We start from the raw sequence: 18,145 nt of genomic DNA, 5'->3' as shown, positions 1-18,145 counted from the left end.
TCTGTTGGCCTGACTCTTGGAAGAAGTTGGATATACACCCTAGAATGCCTAATGTAAAAAAATATATATCTTGGTAAAAACTCAGGAAAAAGTATATTTTAATTTTACCCATCATAAAAATATTGGTCAACATGAAATTAAAAGTGGAAACAATACGTCTCCTTGTTCTAACCACTCCCCCTCCAAAACTCAACCTCCTATAAAGTCTTTAAAAACAAAATAACATGCATTTATATGTTTTTTCTACTAACATTCTATTGGCATTTATAATGCAGTACAGAAGGACTTTTAAGAGGGGAAAATGGCACGTTAGAACAACATACCAATGTGCTTAGAGACTACAGAGGGAACACTCTCACACCATGGTACTTTCACCAGGTGGGTAGAAACAGAGAACAGCAAGGGGGAAATAAAGCTTACTGCTCTCCATAATGGCTCCCATGAAGAAAAATAGCTACTCAGAAAAATCATGTGGGAAAATAAACCTGTAGCCCTTCTTGCTTGTTGCAGGTAGGCACCCATGCATATACTCACATATACAGTTATTGACAATAAAATATAAGTACCGTGGATCATAATCATTGGTGAGAATTTATTAAACCTTCTTTTAAAGACTACAGACAGCATGAAATGGAAGACAAATCCCTGTGGAAGGACCTGGGATAAAACATTCTTGACTCTTTATCAAACAGCGAAATTAACTAAGACTGCTTGACTGCACCCTGAGGCCAAGTGACATTCATACATTAACACTCCAACCCAGGGAATTGAGGTAGAAATGCTAGTTTCAACCCCTCCACCAGCCCGCTCCTATTTGACCAGAAAACCCCACAATGCTCTGTGCAAATAGGGGCAATCTCTGTGCATTAGCGAATGAGACATCATGGGAAAATTCACTCCTTAAAAAAAATGGAGATGGGCACATTTGTAAATGTCAAATTTTAAGTTGATTTTTTTCACTGAGGAATTTTAAGAAAACTAATACAATGTTTACTATTAATAGAGGTCAGAAGTATAAGAAAAATGCTCAGACAATAGTAAGATATCTCTAACGCTTAAGCAATTTTGACGTTGTAACTGTCTTCTCTTCCAGTCATTTGTAGAATTGATTGATTAGCTTCTTAATCATAATCTCTTGACTGGTATGTGTGGACAAATGGAAAGAGTAAGGGCAGTGGAATCAAGCCTAGAATCACAGGCACCTTCTCTTACTGGCTATATGTCCCTAGTCGAGTCTTCTAACCTCTCTGGGTTTTATTTTCTCTATCTGCAAAATGAAGATAGTAAGGCTTACTACCTTATTAATCTGGAACAAAGTAGGTCTTCAATAATTGGTAAACAATTTTCTTATTCCCTCTATTGGTAAAATAAATGCCATTTTCCGAAGAGCCGTACCTTCTCCTGGGAGTAAATCACACAAGGCACTAACCAGAGCAGAAAGGACATAGCCTCTATTCAACTCCTAGTCTATGCCAGGAATTTCATTTTGCACTTTATGTACGTTATCTCATGAAATTGCCCCAGTAATCTTAAGAAGTCGGTATTCTTAGCTCTGTTTAAGGATGAGATGACTGAGACTGAATAAGATTAGGCATCCTCCTTAAAGTCACACAGCTATAAATGTCAAAGTATCACGGAGTGAGGATTTCTGGAACACTGCTTGTTCGTCATTGCTTTGCTAATTGAGTGCTTGTATCTTTCCAAATTCATTTTTAACCATGAGATGGTGTCAGGTGTAATATCCACGATCATAAAGTTCCAGTTCTCACTAAAGCTGTCTTCTGGCAAGCTCTGCCAAGAGCTGCAAATGCTCCTTAGCAGTTTTGTGATGATGTCCAGAAATCTTAGTAATGCAGAGCCTGGAATTTCAGCCTCAGTGTCCCATAGATCTTCTCGAGAAGGAAAAGGTTTATTTTTCCTCATCATGGTGAAAGAGAAGACCTTGCATTTTCAAAGTTCAAGTTAGACCCTGCCATTTTCTGGATTTGCTTCAAATTGCCTTGGGTGACAGTTGATCAAGTATTCTACACCATGTCAAAGCTGTGTGTGGAAAAGCTCCAGGAAATGGTAAATTTCAAAACGTGTAGGATTGCTGTCTTCAGAGAACAATAGCTAATGAACTCATAAGGGCATCAAGGTTTCATTTTTACCTTGTGGTCCCTATAGTTGCAAAAACCACAGAGATACACTCATGCACACACCTCCTGACAGACAGCCACACACTATCTTCTGGATACGCCAGGTCCCTGGAACGGATGTATTTTCAAAGATTTGAAGAGATCTGATTTAAAAAGACTAATTTGGAATTGTCAGAGTGATTATAAAACAATTGTTTTGTCACTCACTCGATGTTTAAGAACTACTTGAGTGAGTCTTCATAACATGTGCCTAGTACAGCACCTTGCCTTCAAATACCTTAATAGTTGCTAAGTAAACAAATAAATTAGTTCAAGAGTTAAATATATCACAATTATCTTTCCCTTTTAAAACATATAAAAATAATTTTGTTAAGATGGACAGATAAACCATCCTAAATACATGTTTTCAGAATAAACAAGTTTATTCTCAATTAACTCATTCTTAGAGAATCTATTCTTAATAATTAGAACACACAAAAGTGTATGAAACTCACAAAGAGGAACGAAGACCCATCACTATGACTATATATTTATAAACGTCTTAATCCAGGTGACAATTACTATTTCATATTCCAAATACAAAAAGGAAAAGTACAGAGAGTGCAATGAGCTCAGTATTCATTCATTCGTGAGCAAAATTAAATCATCTGGAAAGCTACACTTACTTTGATAACAACAGAAAGAACAAAAACAGCTGCCATGTTTTCTTTGTCTTACTGAGGGCCACCTGTTTAACATATCACCTCCGTGGAGAATTCCAGATCCTTAGGAAGTTGGTAAATTAGAATGGCCAGACTTTTTGGCAAGGCGTTTAGGCCATGTCATTCATGCTACCATCTTTCTTACAATTCTTCATTGACCTTCCAAATAAATTCCCAGTTCCATAATGACATTCAAGGCCTTTGATAATCTGGACCTTGCTTTTTTCTACTATCCACGAGGACTCTTTATTTCAATCAGCTGACATTGATGATGACCTATTTAATCAAAAATTAAATTTGTTCGGAGGATGGGCAGTGCTGACAGTTTGGGAATGGATGTCTGCAAAACCAGATTCAGTGCTGGGAAGAACCAAGCTGTTCAAAAGAACTCAAACTTGGAAGCTGCTTGATTGTTCCACATGGGAATGCTTCTATAAACACAAAGACCTCAGCAAGTTTCAGTCTTTTGTCACCCTTTTTGGTCTCAGGCTAATAGAAAGCCCAGCATCCTATTCAAAGGAAAGAATCCAAATAAAACCTGATTCATATCACCATAAGAAAGGTGAGGAATGCTGGGAGCCAAGTATCAGCAATTCTCATCTCTGCCCTCTGACTGATTTTTGCCCCTCTTTCTCTGTTTTTCTCAGTCACATGGAAGAAACTGCAAGCCCACAAATCTCCAAGTGGTCCTACACCTCTATACCTTTATATATCTTTCCCTCTGCCGAAAAGTCCTCCATTCTCTTTCTGCCCTCATAACGTCATTCTAACCCAGCCTCCACGACTCAGCCTCTCTTTGCTAACATCTCTTCCTCCCACCCTCATCCCCAGCGGGGGTAGTTGTCCTCCTGTCTTTCCGTAGCACCATTCTCTCTTCGCCACCATCACACCTTTCACCACGTGTAGTGTCCAGTTGCTGACTTTACCTCTCTTCCTCAGGCCTGTCCCTAACTTTTGTCTGGAGTGGTCCCCTCTTCTCTTCCTACCTTCTGCTCTTTCTTGTACCTTATGAGCCTCCTTTGCCGAAACCTGTGGGGTCTAGGGATGAGTGGTGTGCCCTTGGGAGGATAAGCCTGGGGAAGAGGCTCTGCACCAGCCCAGGGTGCAGAGAGTTCTGGGCCTCAGGTATCTGGCATGTGGTCTTGAAGGGACGGTGGCTCAGTTTCTGGGCAATCCCATCTCCTTGGCCCTATGGGAAAAAAACAGTCAGAAGAGGGCAGCAGGTCCCTCCACAGCTCGGTGTTTATTCAGGGGCCCTGGTTACCTGAATCTAAGTTACCTGAATCTAAGGGTGATACCCCCTCCACAAGGCTGGGAGTTACTTGAGAGGAAACCATGTTTAGCTTTGTAGATCCAGCACCTCCTGTGGGTCCTGCTTATGTAGGTCCCATCCGAAGACTACATGGATTCAAAAACTTCAGTCTTCTCTGCAAAATGGAGGTAATGCTATCTGTCCTGTCCACTTTCCATGGCTGACATGAGAGAAAGGAAAGTACTGACGCACGAGGGCCTTGAAATAATTCAAGTTTTTAAAGATTGTTTCTTACAGTTTCTCTAACAGGTTGTGACTTATTTTTGTTGCCCTCTCAGAACAACAAATAGCAAAATGTTTCACCAAATCAAATAGAATAAAGTTCAGATTATATTATATACTAAGCTCTTAGCACAGGACATTAAAAATTGGGTTCTGCTTATGAACAATAGTACAAATAGAAACATTAGTATTTTTAATTTCCACAATTTATACTTTTCCCTTTCCCATTAAAAAATAATGTTGGGAAATCTATAATATGGGACCTCCAACAGAAAGAACAGAGGCCCCAACTGGTGCAGGGCATTAATTATTCTTAAGACACTCAGGTTTGTGCAAGATAATCATTGTAATGCAGCAGTTTCTGGCTGAGCTCCATTTTGAATATAATTGTAATATAATTTTCTTTTCTGGAAGTTTCCTTCTATAGGAAAGAGCATCATCTGAGGTGTGAAGTGACCCTGGTAAAGTGGAAAGAACGACCAAGATTTGGCGCACATGGGCTCTACTCCTGAGGAAGCTGTGTTCATTCATCATTCACTCATTCATTCACATTTTTCATCCAATGAAGAACAGTTATTGAGCACTTTTCCTGTTGTTGAAGATGTAGAAGGGATTAAAAAAAAAAGAAATAACATGAGATTGCCCTCCAGGAGCTTGCAGTCTTGTAAGAAAGACAAAAGTAAGACATACAACATGAAAAACACCATCATGGGAAATATAAGCATAAATCCTAATATAGAGATAGAGATCCACTCCACTCTACTTAAACCCCTGAGAATTCCAGCATGTCCAGCATTGCAAAGATGATGATAAAAGAGACGCTAGCCCATCAAATTCATTCCTTTTAAATTCTCTGTTTGTTTGAGTTTCAGGTTTTGTTTTTTTTTTTTTTTTTTAATTTATACTTCTTATTCAATTTGTCAACAGTTCAGCTGAGTAGCTACCGTATAACAAGATGAAGACAACCATGGCTTACTCAGCCTCGGTGCCAGCAACACGGAGCCTATCCTCGAGGACAGGTGCAGGGTGCTTAATTCTCTCCACTCGCCACTTAGATCAATGCCACTCAGACTCATTTCTTAGTGTCACTTGCTGAATGAGATGTCTGCATTGCTAACTGGGTGTCCACACCTCCTGTTACCTAGCCAAGGTCTTTGAACATCAGAGTAATGAACAGAAGCTGAGCTCACACTCACCTTTATCCCCACCCCCAGCTCACATGGGTGCCAATGAGTTGCAAACATGGGTTGAGAGGAAAATGATGTCAAATTAATTAAAAACAATGGGGCTCTTGTGAGTGATCAAATTTGATAGCTAAAACCAACAAAAGTTGAGGAACACTAGCTTTATGGTAATCAATTTTCACACGGGTGTGCTACCATGCTAAGAGAATTATAGCAAAAGGACTTAAGGAATTCCAAAGAAACAAATAAGAACTTAAAAAAAAAAAATTGACTCTGGTACCGGAAGTGACCGTGAACCACGCTGGGCCCTTTGTCGCGTTGTGGATTATTTTCTGAGATCTTGGCACAAGCCTGTATTCGTTTAATATCAGTCGTGCATTCACTTCCCTCCGTCCAGCCGGGGTGGGTGGGCGCGCGGGAGGCGGGGTTACACGAACCAGCTGTTTGCCCATCTTCGGGAGGAAGGCGAGTGACTAGCTCGCTCTGCACACTGTCTCACGTCAGAAAACTTTCCAAGTCACTGAGGCATGTGTGAGACCGCAGAGTCGGGACGCTCAGTCTTCAGTGTTTCCTTTTCTGTCTAACGTCAAAGGTACTAAAGGCAGACTCGGCCCGTCTCGTTCCGTGGGGCTGACTACACTGCCTGTTTCCTGATGACCCGGGCTGCGTGGCAGTCACTGGCTAAACCAGTAATGACTCGAAAACCTTTGGTCACCTCCCCGAGCTGCCTAGGATAGGACCCTAGGCAACCATCCTCGGGGCTTTGTTTTTGCAGCTGAAAAGATTTCCCCAGGAGAACGCAGGGAGAGGGAGAAAGCCCGCTGACGGTGAAGAGACACTAAGGGTGTAAAATGGCAATGATATGAAAACGATGCAGTGGTTTTACGCGGGGTAACCCTTAACGCCGACTTAGCGGACGGCCGTCGGAGTCACCGGCCCGCGCCGCGCTCCCCGCGCCCCGGCCCCACTGACCGAGCGGTCCGCCAATTGGCGAAGGTAACGCTTTTGTTGCTTAAGTAGCAGGGACAGACTACGCGATTTACAGTTTTAAAAAGTCCTTTTGAAAAGAGCAAGGCACGTGCTATGGACAAAACAATAGAGGTGGTAGGAAACAGACACAGAAAGCTACCGGCCGCTGGGGAGCTGAGGACGGGAGCCCCCAGACTCCGCTCGGGGAGCCGCACCCGCGGAGGGCCCTGCGCGAGGATGTGCAAACGTGATTACGATCCAAACCGTCTGCTTGCGGAGTTCTACAAGCCGGCGTTCACTTACACTAGACGGGCACTCGACAAAAGGCACTGGCAGACGTGAGCTCCGTGATCCTCCGTGCGGGGCTACAAGCGGAGGGAGCACCTAGGGGTCAGGCTGTTGTGGTTTAAGCAGTGCTTCCCCAGGCCATGAGAGTGAAGTCTCCTGGAGCCGTGTTTGTCTTCCAATTCCAGCTCCTGGGTTCTCTGAGCTTACAAAGGTGACTCCGTAGTTCACACCCAGGAAGAGAAGAAAAACACATAACCACTGAGCAAACCCTAATCTGAGAGGCGATATCCTGGAATGGTCTTCTATTTTGTTTCCTTATTTTTTTTTTCCGCATCCATCCATAAACATATTGTTCGCAATCTCTTGAATGGTCACTTACTTACCTGCCCCAAGTGTTGGCCAGCTAGAAATAAATAACTACTTACCTCCATTATATCACCAGTATAGTTTTATCAGGAAGGGAAATTTTCTTAAAATGTGTCCATATGCTTAATTTTGCTCTAAGAATTAAAACGACTGGATCTTTGTTGAACTTTAATTTTTTTTTTTTTTTTTTTTTTTTTTACTTTTTTGGAATAGAAAATATGGGATCATAAATGTGAATTTTCAGAAACATATTTCTGTTGAAGACAATGGAAACCTAAGGGAAAAGACACACAGGGACACACACACACACACAAAATGCCTTACTAACATCCTGTAACTTTCTTCCACCAACTACACACTAAAGATGCAGACTACCAAATGGCAGAAGATAAATCATAGTTCTCTGCCTGTTTTCCATTTGGTATGGCTGTGCTCACCACCTTGATAGCAATAAGTAAACCTTCTGTTTCTTTTTTCAAAAATTTTATAGGATGCTCTCATGTCCTTTTCTTCCCTGATTCCTTCCCCCCTACAATTCAGCTCACTCAGAAAATGCTATAAAGTTTCAGAGAAGAGCTTTGCTCAAAGCAACCACAAATATAGTGCATGTACATAAATAACTTAGCCTGACTTTTTGTTTAATGTCCAGGATGATTGGAACAGATTGTATCATGAACTACTTTCCCTTTGGCTAATTAAATAGCGGTCCCCATTTACCATAAAGCATATTCTTATTAAAACATGTATCTATAGTCACTCTGTTGGATAAATTACTCCCAAGTAGTGCCATAAAGCCCATTACATTCCTGCTTTAGGAATGGAGCTGGTCCAAACAGACAATCAAAGGATTTCACTGGGATTATTTTAGAATAGAAAAACTAAGGGAGACATGCAGCTCTGACAAGATCGTAAAGGCATAAAGGATAAATTAGCGGTTCCATACCAAACAAAGTGCTCTAGTGGTATCAGAGTGTATCCAAAAGTAAAAACAAATTCCTACCGTATTAACCTTCGCCAAAATGGAAATCTGTTTATGCAGAAATAAAAATGTCATGAACAACTGTTATCTCCTGTGCAAATCAGAATGACTGTTTTGAATAATAATAAAAAAAATCCTTTCAAACCAATGACTATGGAAATGTGCCATAGGGAAGAAGATGTCTTCATTTCAATAAATTGCTTTTTACATTAAATAGAAAAGGTTATGTTATGATTTGTCATATTAATAAACCATTATTGCATAACCATATTTTTATTGCAATAGATTACCTGCTAAATGATGACTTCTTTTTTTTTTTTTTTTCTAGGAGAAAAAATTTCATAGAACAGATTCTATAGGAGTTTTTCATGCTGCCAGTTGTTAAATCTTTCAAAAGCTGTCAGGAGCCTCAGAAATCAAGTTCAAAATACCATAGCCAGTATGAATAGAGGCATAGGCTGGTCTATTTTTAAATTGTAATACAAAACGGCCAGAGAAACACCTAAACACAAAAGATTATTTAAAAGAACGAGATCATCTCATCCAGCTTCTCAATGTAAAGGACAAAGTCAGTGAAGTGAAACTGAACCCACAACTTCTATAAATATCACTAGACGTTTGAAAGCCAAGCGATCTTTTTTCAGGCTAATTTTTCCTTAAACTCATTACGCGCCAGAGCCCTCCTGCGCTCAGCCCTCACAGGCTCTGTCCATGGCAGCCACAGTTAGTATGGGACAGCAATTAAGCCAGCTAACCATCCACGGCAGTCACGTGGCTCAATTGCCGATCTCGCCTGAGTCAAGCAAGCCCTCCTCTTCGAGGATGCGTGGGTGGCAAAGACAGTGGCATCTGCTCCGGAAACTTCTGCAGCAAAGGAGCCATGCCTGTTCCTGCAAATGGCAGGCTGGGTTTACCCTGCGTCTGCAAGCACTGAGTCACCACACTGCTGCTGCACGGCAAGGCTCTGTCCTGACACTGCAATCAGAGCAGCACCAGCTGGGATCCCCGCAGAAACAGAGGTGCAACATTTGGGTGTATCTTTCTCCTTAAGCTGCTGCTATTTTTGGAGGGAAAGAACGGAAGAAACAGAGGTAGGTGCTGTCATTTCTTAAGGTACTGCCTGTCTGTGCTGTCATTCATAGATGCACTCACCTTTGGCTGTGGCTGATAGATGGTACAGCCTGTCAGTCATTCCACATATATTATTTTTTTAGGAGTATAATGTGTGGCAGCCATGAGTTAGGTGCTGGAGACAACAGTGCACACAGTTCTTACTCTCAAGCAACTTTAAGTCTAATGAAGGAGACAAATACTGAATAGGTATTCAAAGAGATTGGATATTTGGAATCTGTAAAAAAATGTAGTTTTGGGGAAATTTCTACCACATTTTTTCCTTTTTAAAAATGATACAAATAATATACAAATAAATGTATGTTGCAGACCACCTAAACAGTATAACTTTGTGAAAATTCCCCCTTGTCCCTCCAACCTACACCCTTCCTACAGGTAAATGTTGCACTTTGCATTTAAAAATAACTTGCAGACAAGTAAACACTGACATATTTACCTGTACACACATATAGGTTTACTTTTCTTTTTCACATACATGAGATTTTACTATTAAGTATTGTGCAGCTGGAGTTTATATCTTTGAAAATTTTTCATGTAAACATGACTCCCCATTTATTGCAATGATTAAATTCCCACATATAGACGTAACATAATTTATATAATTATTCCCCTTTGATGGGTATATTAATTTCCTGTGGCCACTGCAACAAATTAGCACTAACTAGATAATTTAAAACAACAGAAACTGAATCCTCTACCATTCTGGAGAGCAGACATCTGAAATTAGTATTGATGGGCTGAATCAATTTGTTGGCAGGGCTATCCTCGCTCCAGAGGCACTAGGGGAAAAGCCATTCCTAGCCTCTCCCAGCTTTTGGTGCCTGTCAGCATCCCTTGACTTGTGGCTGCATCACTCCAATTTTCAAGGACAGCATCTTCAAATCTCTCTCTGATCCGTCTTCATGTGGCCTTCTGTGTGTGTCAGACCTTCCTCTGCCTTTGTCTTACACTTGTGGTTGTATTTAGGGCCATCTGGATAATCCCAGATAATCTCTCCCCCAAATCCTTAATTTAAATCATATGCCTATTAAAAGTTAAATTTAGAACTAAATTATGGTCTTCTTTTTATCACAAAAAGTAATAGTCACAGGCTCCAGACATTAGGACTTGGTAACTTGGGGACCATCGTTGAGCCTACTTCAGTGGTTGTTTTAGGTTATTTCTAATTTTAATACAATGTAGAAACTATGATCATTGGAATTTATATTTGCACCCACTTGTGAATATTTTGGTGGATGAGACTCCTACAAGGAAAATTTCAGACTCAAAGAGTACAGGTAACAAAATAGTGTTAAGTAATGCCCGAGTATTCTCTGAAAATACTGCACCGCATCACTGCACCATCTCCCACATCCTGCACGAGTGCTCATGTCCCCACTCTTGTCAACAGCACACATTTTATCTTCTTATCAATTTGAAAAGTGGAAACTGGCAACTTGTCATTGTTGACTTGAATTTTCTTCATTATTAATAGGTTTAAAAATTTTGTCTCGTTTTTCGTTCTTCATTTTTTGATCTTCTCCTTGATTTGCAGGGATAATTTATAAATCAATGTTGATATTCAATATTTTATTCCTGTATTTTCTACAACTCTATTGCTGGCCTTTATAAGTTCGCTGAAAGAAATTGTAATTAATGTGAAATCTACCAATATTTTCCTTTTGTATATTTTCAGTTTTGCATCTTGTTTAAAAACACCTTGCTCCATCCAAAAAAAAAAAAAATATGTTTCTGTATTTTCTTCACTTCAGGGGTTCTTTTTTACTTAGTTGCCAGGAATTTAAGTGTAAGGTTAACAGTCTAACTTTATTAGCTCTCTTTCCCATGGAAAGCCAATTATACCATTGATATTTAAAAAATAATTTATCTGCTTTCACACTAACTTGAAATGCTATTTTTATCATACAGTGAGCACTCGAACACACCCAAATCTGTTTTTGAACTACATGTCATTGATCTGATTTTGCTATTTCTGAAAGTTCTGAGGGCAGAATTGTTTCTTTCTCCATTCTGTACTTCAGTTGTACACAGGGTACACATATGTACATATATTTGTACACAGGCATTCTGTTAATGTGCCAGTAAAATATAGGACTCCCATGAATTTCAAATAAAAAAATGAATAATATGAATTTCAAATAAAAAAATGAATAATATGAATTTCAAATAAAAAATGAATAATATGTTTTAGTATAATTGTGTTCCAAATGTTGCCTGGGGTATACTTATACTAAAAATATTATTAACTGTTTATCTGAAATACAAATTTAACTGGTATTCTATACTTTTATCTGCTAAATCTAGCAACTGAACAGTTGGTATACCTTCAGTAAATAAATGAACGCTCACAATTTTGTGATTATATTTGTCATTATATTTAATAAATATATTTATTATCTTGCAGGGGACAGTCCTTCTCGCTGTTCTTCTTTTATAAAATATTTTGACTATTTTTGAGAATTCTCCTTCCTGCATAAATTTCAGAATCATTTATAGTGCCAATTATTTTTATTGGGATTGCATTGAATTTATTAATGGTCTTTGCTTTACTCTCTGTATTTCCATAGTTCTCAATGCCAGCTATGTTGGAAAAAAGGATGATTAAGTAAGTAAGTCAGTAAGTAAGTCAGTAAGTAAGTAAGTAAGTAAGTAAATAAATAAATAAATAAATAAATAAATAAATAAATAAATAAATACTCTGGCCAATATCATGCTTAATGGCTAAACACTAAAGACATTATCATTGAATAAAGAACAAAAGTGAAACCTGCCAGCCCCGGAAATTCTAGCCTCTGTAACAAACAAGGAAAAGGAATGAGATATATAAATTTTGAAACAGGGAAATTATTTGTCTATGATACAATTTCTTACCTATAACTTCACATTTAGAAACCCAAGTCAATGAAACATATTCAAATTAATATGAACTAATGTAGTAAGTGGATCATTATAAAATAATGATATAAAAAAGTAACTTTTACAGACTTTCAATAAAAACCAGTTAGAAATCATGGTATAAAAATCGAATTCTTAATAGGAAACAAAAATATAAGGTATCTAGAAATACGCTTAACAAAATATATGCAAGTTTATATAAAAACACCCAGAAATGTAGAATTTTACTAAGAGACATGAGACGTCTAGAATGCATGGAGTGATTTGTCATATCCGTGGATAAGAAGCTTTAATATTGAAAATGAGATTTTTATCAAAATTACTTTTAAATTTATTGTAATCTTTATTATACAGTGTAAATTTTGGTGTCTTTTGTAAGTTTGAAAAGTCCCTCAAACATGTCCTGTGACCCTTCTAATAATGAAATCTCATGACTGCATCTCCTCAAGTGTGTGGAGTAGTATCATATCTCTATACATCTAGTTTACTAAGTTAAAATAGGTTATTACCTGAAATGATGATACAATCGTTTGATTGATGTTTTATGTGTTCTGAGTTAATGTAACTGCATCAATAAAAAATGCTCAAGATCATTTAGAAAAAAGTAGCACCACTGACAACTAAAATATAAAGAACGGGAGGAACTTGTGTTTGTAAATATGGAAGGATAAAATAAAGGTGTGAAAATCAGAATAATGGTTTAATGTAAGACGAGACGGAAAACAAGGCAGAATGAAAAGTGAACAGAAGCACTAAGGAAAAGCCCAGCCCTGTGCGCTAGCGTGTCTGGCCACTTTTACCCCCACACGGAGGCAGGTAGTCCTTCTCCAAGGATCTCTCCTACAAGAGCCTGGTTCAAGATGGCAGACTGTGTATGTGACTCAACTTTCCTTCCGTCTCATGTTTCCCCTCAGTGCCGGATGTGTATATTTACATATAGAAACCGCAGAGGGCTAGTAGAACCAAAAAAATGAGCAGGAATAGACCAGAAAAAAATAAATGAGGAGAGCCTGAAAGTTAGAAAGCAGATGGTGTTGGATTGACCACGAAAATATAACAGAGAAATTCAGAGCTTGAAATACCAGAAGTGAGTGGCTCTTTTCATCCGAAGGAGTGCCAAGTGTAGAACCATAAATTCTGAGACCAGGAGAGTAGGAATGGGACAAACATAAGGGAATTAGCTGAAAGAAAGATTCAGAATAACCGAGCAGCTTGTGCCCCTTCCACACCAATGTCTCCATGAAGCAAGGGAAGGATGACTTGATTGGAATTTCTCTCTCATCCTTCCCTTGATCCTTAACAATTACTTGTTCATGCATCCTTAGTTTAAAAAAATCTGTGCCCTTTAGGTTATCTTAAGCAAACCAAAATGCATAAATAGAGTTTTGGAAGCAAGGTTTCAGAAGATATCCTCTATGTTAATTTGTGACTTGGTCGCTAATGATTCCGAGGTGACTTCTAAGTCATATTGAAGAAACTAAGAGTAATAATGGAACAAGCTTTTAAATTTTAATTAAATGTACCCTGTGCTATAGTCATATGCAAAAGGCTAAGTTTTGGAAGTGCAGGTGCATCGCGATCCAGCGCCATCCAGGGGAGCAAGTACACTCTACACGATAGTTAGGTACTCATTTTTATGGTCTGTTCTCTTTGTTAATGATCCTATTGGAGAACATGTGTCACTTGATGACAATAACCTTTAAGATAACTCAACTTCATTCCTCATTGAATGTATTTCTTAAGTAGACTTTTCTGTGAGGAAGACTGTCCCACACAGCTAATAGAGATATTTTTATCAAATATAGCTACTGTTTTAAGTTAACAGATGGGCATTCTGAGATATAAGTCAATCCATCATGAGTGTGGTTGATGACAGTTCGTGTTTATCTCTACGTTGCTTTGCCCACCCTATATGGATGGAACTTTCAAGTGAACTGAGTATATCGTGTTCTTTGAGTCTGAGACCGTACACACGTTAACCCCATCAAATAATCATCTGATTTTTTTAGGACATATTTATTGAGTGACTACATTATGACACAGAGATGCCAAAGCCTTAACTAGTCTGTGGGCATTTCTAATAGTTTATTTTCTGCCTCTCTTTCTCTTATCCTCCTGGTCTAGCCAATCTCTGTTCACTATGATAATCCCTTCCATTACCCAAATGTGAAACTGTCCTTTGGCCAACAAAGTTTTAAAAATCATATAACATCACTACTGCCCCATCATCACATGACTAGAGCTCTTATTTTAATTGTTATCAATTTATAAATATCAGCCCAACTGAAAATTGAAGCTCTGTCTTTACCATTAAACACAGAAATGTGGCTTATATCTGCTTGGGCTTATTATTTTGCTCTGCATTTACTCTTAGAATGGATTCCTTTGTGTGTCATTTCAGCATCAAATTGAATAGACAATTGTAAAACTTAAACATTGAGGAACACTTCACTACGCAGGCAGTTGGAGGAAAGAGTGAAGGAAGTTGTCCTAGGATGGAAGCCCACAGCCCCACATGGCTGTGTCTCTGGTATTTCTTAGCCTTTAGTAAAAGAGTTTTTATGCAGCATCCTGCTTCTCTGTGTGTTCACAGGTGTGGGAAAGACTATCATTGCAGAATAAAACACCCCGTGGCACCATGACAATAAAAGTGGTGACTCTCATCTATCTTTGCCTGAGGAAAAGAAGGCTTGAGAACACATAGAAACAGAACATGGAAGGGAAAGAAAAGGCCACAAGCAAAGTTTAGATTGTTTCCAGTTTGGGCCCGTGGAAGGGGTATGCCTGGCATAGAGCTGGAAGGCATTTACCCTGCAGTCCGGCAAGGGCACCTACAGATGTGGCCAGGTGGCCCAGTGCGTTGGCACAAATGTAGCTGCGAGCTGAATCAAGGAAGCAGACAGCCACATTAAAAAAGCAAGATAAGACCCTAATCGCATCTTTCTGGAAAGAGAGAGAAAGATATTGTTAATAGAATGTAGGGAAAGGACAAAAGTACGTACAAAGAAATATCCTGAAAACTAGACAAATTCCCTTTCAATACAAAACTGGGGACTCCAGTCCTGAGGGGTAGATTTGGCCAAGTGGGCTGAGAGTTCACTGATTTCACTGCTGTATTAGCTTTATCCTCTCTGTTATCTGGTTTAAAAGAATATAAAACATTCTATTAAACAGGATAAGGTCGATTTTTTTCCACGCATCAGAAAACTTTCCTTTAGAAAGTTTACTTCTAATGGTCCCAACTATCCCAAACCTTTCTCTATGATAAATCTGAAATGAATTAAATTAATTCTGAACTGAAACTCAAGGTTCTTCTCTCATTTTTAGCAAAAGAATGCCACTTTCAGCAAGAGGCAAAATAAAGACAAAGAGGTGAAGCCAAAATTCTTCTGAATGGTTACACTTAATTGTCAGTTCCAAAGCATTGTTGCCTGAATTTCATTCTCAGTGGTTTGGGAAAGAGAGTCACTGTAGCCAGAGTGCGGGGGAGGCCTGAATGATTTTGTTTCATTTAGGGGGACGGTGGCCACCTGAGCAAACAGACAACCCCAAATTGGACCTCTTTCAAACAACATAGCTTCTTCTCAGACACTTAGCCTCCTGGTAAGCTAGTTACCCGCTAGACAGGATGTCAGCGCCCGAGCATCTGTTTTCAAAGATTTCATCAATTTAGAGGTGGAGGAGAACACACATTCCCAGACACACAAAATAAACTCTAACCTACTAAAGGGCATCAATTTCCTTATACCTGGAATGCTTATGCCTTTGAGTCCAGCACTCTGACTCAAAGGTACTCTACGATGTACCTCCCTTTCACAAACAGTGGGGTGTAATGATTTTCACTGCAGTGGAGTGAGGTTTGTATCATACTGTAGAGCATTCAAAAGAAAAAGGTCTCTCCACGAGCAGAGTGGACACATTTTACTAGGTTTCTCCCTCGCCACAATTTTACCTTCCCAAGCTTGAATTTATAGGCTTAGTTTTCATAGCGTAATTACTGGGTTTAATATCAGAGAGGAGGGCAGCTTTGGTTTTTGAGAGTATGTTTGGTGTTTATTCAAGGGAAACCATCTCCAATGCAGTTTCATTTTCTTTTCATTTTCGCAGGAGTGGGGGCGGGGGATGAATACTGATGTTTATGGACTTTAAGGGTCTGGCAGCACTGGGAATGGCAGAACTTTGTTTATCCAGAGTCCAGTTTCAATCCAGAGTGTGCCAATGCAAACTCCTCCAGCCTACCACGCCAAAAATGTCAGCCCCGTCTTGGAGGAGCGCCTTTCCCAAGCAGGGAGGGGTGCTCAGAGCCAGCTCAGTTTGAAACTCAACTGTGGAGAAAACCCAAGCTCTAAACCACGCTGTCTCAAGCACAGCAGTTTAAAAATACGCTTTTTATCAGATCTTCCTCGTATTTTGCCTCATATTTTTTATCGCAGCAGGGAGCCTGCCGTCACCAGCTAAGCTGATTGACTGTGTCCTGCACCAGCAGCATCCGTCTCTGATATTCACGTCTCTGGGAGAGCTCCACCCCTTTCGCTCACAGTCTTGCTGGGGTCTCTTTCCGCGCCCGCAATGAGTACCGTTACAGCATCTGTCCCCCAACTGGGAAGGAGGTTTTAGCCCTTCAGGATCACCTGCCTATCCCCTAACTGTGGGTGCCATCAGAAATGCAGTGTTGTCAGCACTTTCTTTTCATTCTTGAGACATTACATCTCCGCAGCCCTTGGGGCGTTTCATTCTAACAGCTGGAAATTCCTGATTTTCAATACAATTTGCTTTTTCCTCCGCATATTGCTTAGTATCAGGGCCAACTTCGTAAGGCAGTTTTTAATGAACCCACAGCCAGTGTGTTAAATATGCTAGTTGAGTTTTTCCATAAAGCTAAGCTAATATAACGTGATTGTTTTCTTAGGCACCCTGTGGGGAGTAAGGAACGGAGAGGGTAGGAAAAGTGGGGGTGTGTAATTGATACAGTTGGGACGTTGCCAACTTTACCCACCTTTCAGGACCCCCCACCCACCCAGCAGTGAGCTGACGGCCTTCATGTTAGCTGAGCTTTCTAAAATAAGGAGCGCGTCTGCAGACTCGAGCCCAGAAGGACCCAAACTTTCAGGATCAGCCTTTGGGCAAGGCTGCCGTGCTGAGAAAAATTAGCTCAGTAACTAGCTTGGACGAACTTGGAAGCTAAACTCTACGCTCACTACTTTCCTTCCTAGAATTCTTGTCACTGCAAAACTATCCGTGATGCTACTCAAAGGCAGTTAAAAGGATGATACAGCCATTTTGTTCTTCTGTAGTTTGTGCCTGTGTGTGTGTCCGCTGCCTAGGACGCAGCAGAGCCTCAAGTGCCGGGGTTTGTTTCCGGTTATTCCCTCGTGAGCTCATTACTCAGTCCCGCGAGAGCCGGCAAATACTGTCAACAACCAGAGCAGTTCCTTTAAGCTCAAACCTTTAAAGCTATGAAGTGAGAAAACAGTATGGAAAATGTAAAAAACAAAAACAAAATAAAACAGAAACTCAAGTACAATAAACTAATTAAAATCCCAGGCTCTTGAGCCAGACGACTTGGGTTTCAGTCGCAGCCTTTCACAAGCTGTGTGATGTTGGGCGAGTGTTCTGCCCTTTCTGTGGCTCAATTTTCTCCTCTGTGAAGTCGGATATCGTAACAGTATTTACTCACTTTATTAGAATGAAAATTAATTGTGTTGATATCTCTAAAAGGTTGGTGGTCGGTACCTAAGTTCATTTAGATATTCATTAAATAAAATACTCTCAAGATGTGGTCACTGATGAGGGGATATTGTCCCCTTGTCAGATATGAAAATACTATAGGTGGAAAGAATATATACATTGCACAGAAGAACTAAATTCATCAATTATAAAGTAATCTAGTAATATGGTAAATATTCAAATTAAAGATGAACTACTGGAAACTAAATATTTAACAGCCTTGCCAATGATGT

Source organism: Camelus dromedarius, chromosome 14, assembly GCF_036321535.1.
Source record: "Camelus dromedarius isolate mCamDro1 chromosome 14, mCamDro1.pat, whole genome shotgun sequence".
Lineage (NCBI taxonomy): Eukaryota > Metazoa > Chordata > Mammalia > Artiodactyla > Camelidae > Camelus > Camelus dromedarius.
This window is presented reverse-complemented; position numbering follows the sequence as displayed.